We start from the raw sequence: 4,920 nt of genomic DNA on the forward strand, positions 1-4,920 counted from the left end.
CCATCCATCCATCCATCCATCCATCCATCCATCCATCCATCCATCCATCCACCTATCTATCTGTCCATCTATCTATCCAAGCTAGAACATGGGCCGTAAACAACCAGCAGTCTCACATTCTCATGTGCTCAGGGCTGCTCGGGGTTGTAGCTTTGAAACTCTATCCCGGCTATGAGTATCCCTAACTCCAGGTTACTTTTCTCGCCCCCACCAGTCCCCCATGTTTTTCCTCTCCCCCCCCTTGCCCAGGGGCCGGGGGGCCAGGGGGAGAGGAAATGCGGTATTGTATGGAGATACTGGTTTGGCTACATATTTCAGCCCGCTTGTATATTAACAGAGGGCATACTCTATTTAAATAGCTATCTCAGGGAAAAAAAAAAAAATAATTGTGTTGTCTTTGCTCCCCCAAGAGTCTTTGTATGTAAACTAATGCGAGTTGCCTCTATTTTAAAGACAGCGGCCTTTAAAACAGTGCTCCTGGGGAGCTGTTGCAAGCCTAGTTAAAAGCACATGTTGAGCCGGCAGAGAGCATTTCTCAGATGATTATCGGAACCTATCGATTTCATCAAAGATGCTCCATTAAAAGCTCGGGACCCGATCTCTTCTGACCTCCCCTCGGAAACGTCGGGCCCTAAGAAGTCACGTCCCGAGGAGGAGCGGGGCAGTCGCTGAGGGTCCCTTTGAAACGTTTCATTTTACACCAGCCGAGTTAAACTCAGCATATTTGATCAAATATTTATTTTTCCCCTTGTTGTTTCCCTGCTCCATTCAATACTCCGCTGAATAAATCAAAGGGACCCCAGCAGCAGTTAAAGCGCCCTCTGGTTACGAATTGTTTACTGACGGCCGCGGTCATAGGATAATATTTAAAAAAAACAAGCTCGTTTCTTACAATAACTGTTTATTATTTCACATGATTTGGGTTTGCGTGTTTCGGATGGAAGAGGCGAAGCCAACTCAGTGTCTACACTGTGTTTAATTAATCGTGTACTCGACTTCAGTGCACATACCACATCCAAACCCCTGGGAGGCTTTTTCATGAGCTCTTTGGGTTTGTGTTTTGTCGCCGTCTTTTTTTTTTTTGTGTGTGTGTGTCATAATCTTTTCATTAAACACCCCGAATCAAAGCGTCGGGCCAACGTGTGTGTGTGTGAGCGCTGCACTGCAAGCAGAAAGATATTTGTATGAGCACCCAGATCTTATGGGCAGTTACAAAAAGGGGAGAGGGGATACAGTTTCAAACGCTCCGTTACAGCTGCGCGGCCCATCTCTCTCAATAAAAAGGGTGCACTTAAAAAGGCGGATTTGTATGTTTACGGTTCTACCGACGGCCGCATAACCCGATACCGCTGGTACTTCCTCGCGGTGTTGGGGCTCAGCAGACAATAGGACCCCCTTGTTCGGAGCGGGGCCGGGGAATGGCGATGGGATGGAGCCGGAATGAATCGGTCGAGGCGCGTTTTGTTCCACCGCACGCCAGAATTCGGAGCTCGTCAGACTCATTCGCAAAATATGTTCCTAATCCAAACGAGTAAACCGATCCGCGCAGCCGCGGAAATATATTTAGGAGAACGAGCCCCCGGATGGCGGAATAAAATTGAATCTCACCCTCATTTTTAACAGCATAATCCGCCACAACAAGCCAAGCCCCCCCCTCCCCCTCGCCCACCCCAACCCTCAGCGTGAAAGTATTTCTAGGCAAGATAAAATTAGTGAGGCCGTCATTTGTCACCTAACTTGGCACGGCCGCAGTTCCTAAACCTCCTGTTTGAAATCCGCCTCCTTTGGAGCAATTCCAGCAAAAAGAGGGGGTGGGAGGGGGCAGAAGGGAGGGTAAATAAATAAATAAAGGAGGAATCTGGAGCGCACACACACGCACGTTGCTGACGACTGACAGTTCCAATATTAAAGAACTATACCCTGATTGCATTAATTTGGGGAAAGGCACACGACGCACTGCGCGCTCTGTCCTCAGCCAGGCGGCGCATGCACTCCGCGGCGCGCTGCGAGGCCCTCCGCCTCTCGGCACGTTGCACTTTTCCCCGTGTCTACAAATAAAAACATATTTTAATTAGCTCGCAAAACGGGTCTCCGGATTAACGGCGCTGATCTTTAGCTTTATACGGGCTAATAATAAAAAAGATAAATCACGGTTTAACGTGACGCGTTTTGAAATTTCCAGTCAGGAGTTCGCTGAGGCTGAGCTGTCGGGTTTTATTTATTCCCTTTTTGTTTTTAATTTTAGGCCAACCAATAAAACGGCTTAACGACTCTATTAATGCATCTATTATATTTTTCTTAGATCAATAAAGTTTTATTTTGATAGCGTTGTCTACGCACGCCGCGAATTCAGATTCTCCACGAAATCACCCACTAGCCGGCTTTGATATTTATCAGAATTTTATTTGCTCGGTTTTATGGACCCTGGGACGGCTTTCCTTACGGAAGCGGAATTAGAAAGAAAGCGTTTCTCGTCCCCTGGCGTCCACAATATTCTTTAAAATTTCTTTTAAACGGGGGTTAAGCTCCGAGAGACACGTTGTTAAGCGCCGGCAGTGCGGTAGCTACACCCAACACATGCCAAATTAGCTCAGTTTAGTCGGAATTGACCATTATCTTTTATAGTTAAGAACCAAGCGCGCGTTATTAGTTTTACTTCAGTGGGTTTGATGATGCCGGTTACTATTTGCCTTGGCCTTGTTAGCGATTAAAGAAAGCGGAGATAATGCAGCTCCGAGCGGAGTTCACGATCGAGGCGGGGTGCCCCGGCAGCCACCCGGCGTAGGGCTGAGGAACAAACGAGCGGCCCCGACCGGCGCTCCCAACGGCAGATCCCGCACGATCGGAGTTCTGCCTTCGGGCACAGCCACCGAGAGCCGAGCCACGGCCCCTGCGCCGTCGAACCCTCGGGGGCCTGAGTGAGGGGAGGAAGAGAAATGAGGCTAAAATCTGGTTTTCTTCTTCCTAATCATCTCTGTCCTCCGCGCCTTTTGTCTGATGTAGTCTGCGTTAGCAGTCGAGAAGGTGGAAGCGGCCAACTCGCGTTTGTTGTGATGCGTTTTGAGCCCCTTTTATTCAGGAGGATCTCAATGTCCTTTTAAGGGCCTTTCCTCGCTTTAATCCAATTTTTTAAAGGGAGCTGCTTATTTTAAAAACAGCTTTGGAAGGATTTCAAGCGTTACTCCTCGATTCCGTACGGTTTTTAGGTTTGCAATCCATTCCTATTTAATTTGGCAAATGCAAAACAAACATACCGCAAGAGCGGACTTCCCCAGAGTAATTTTTATACCTGACTTGTGCAGAGAAATGTATTGGGAGCGTGGAGCTGGGGCTCACGTTTCACTTTATTTAGATCTGCATTTATAACGCTAAGCCTATTGATAATAGCCTTCCTGTATAGGAACCAATAAAATGGTTCCTTGCACGGTATTAATTTTGTTAGCGGTGATACGGCCCTCAGAGGAATCTGATAAGGGTTTGTCCATCACGCGTTAACACATCTCGCATTTGGGAAACACAAACGGTATTACGGGAGGAAACGTAGGGACAACCTCGAAGGGTTTCCGCAGGGTGTCGGGCCCCCTCCTATCCCCCATCCGACAGGAGATCCCGCTCGGCACTCAAGGGTAAGTCCGAGAACGCTGGGAATATAGGGCGCCTTTCCATCAAGGTTTTATGGCGACTGTGAAGTTGTAACGACCTCTCCCTGCCGCAGCCTTCTAGTTGACGAAGACGGAGCCTCGGGAGGGCCCCAGCAGAGCGACTTGCTCACTTGTGTCCCGCTGCCCCAAAACTACCCGTCCGGAGCCATGGCAAAACTGGGGAGAAAAAACAAAAGAGTAATTTCCCTCTCTAGGCGACCGCTCACCCCGGAGACCACGTGAGGCGTGTCAGAGCCGGGGGTGGGGGGACAGCGCTTCCCTCCGGGGCTCTCTGAACGCCAAGGGTAGGGCCGGGACGCGGCACTCCGCGCGGCTCTGGCGAGGGCAGCGGGCAGAGAGGCCGCATCTCTTCCGGCCCCCCGGGAGCGGGGCGGCCGACTCTGCTTCCCCGGGAGGAGATGCCGCGGGAAAGAGGAGCGAGCTCTGCTGCTCTCGGGTGGGCAGCGAGAGCTGGAAAACCTCGAGTAGTCCCAGGCTCCGCTCGGGCTGGAGAAGCCTTAATTCCTCTGGCCAGGCAGGCAGGCGACTTCAAAATGGCCTAAGCGAAAGATGATGGAAGTGAAAGCAAGCGATCATTAAGCGATTCATTAAAAAATCTATGTGTCTCTCTGTCTGCGTGCCTGTCTGTCTGCTATCTGTCTGCTCCCTCCGCCACAATTACAAATTGGCAGGACAGAGCTGTCTCCTATCTCAGGATTCATCTGCGTATCCTTCTCTCTATTATTTAATGCAGCGCTTGCGACAGAGACGGTGCTTCTGGAGAGGAGAAGAGTGAATGACCCAAAAGGGGGGAGGGGGAGGACCTGGAGCGGGGGGGGGGCAAATAAAAATGATCGCCCAAATATAAACACGCCAATAAACAGGGTGCGCAGCATCGTGCGAGCATCCATCTGAGCTGCTCACGTCTGGATTCTTTCTGTGGCATATGTCTGGCTTTGGATTTTAAATGGCAATCAGACCTCGGGAAGAATCCAGCGTTAACTACAGCACTAGAAGCTGCAACCGCACAATTAATCCTCCAGAGTGGCACTGCTCCCTCCGAGATTCCTAAGAGCAGCAGCCAGCTCTTTATCTCTTGGAAATGTTAGCTGGGGGTGATATGGGGCTGAAAGGGCTCCCTCCCTTTCAGGGTTTCGAACGCAGGAGACACCAGGGCCCTTTACAGTTCCCGACGATTGTGATAAACAATAACACGTCTCTCATTCTTAAAAAAAAGAAAAGAAAAGAAAAGAAAAGAAAAGAAAAGAAAAGAAAAGAA

Source organism: Centrocercus urophasianus, unplaced genomic scaffold (genome assembly GCF_019232065.1).
Source record: "Centrocercus urophasianus isolate 14NV4802_14NV808 unplaced genomic scaffold, USGS_Curo_1.0 seq_1094, whole genome shotgun sequence".
NCBI classification, from domain to species: domain Eukaryota; kingdom Metazoa; phylum Chordata; class Aves; order Galliformes; family Phasianidae; genus Centrocercus; species Centrocercus urophasianus.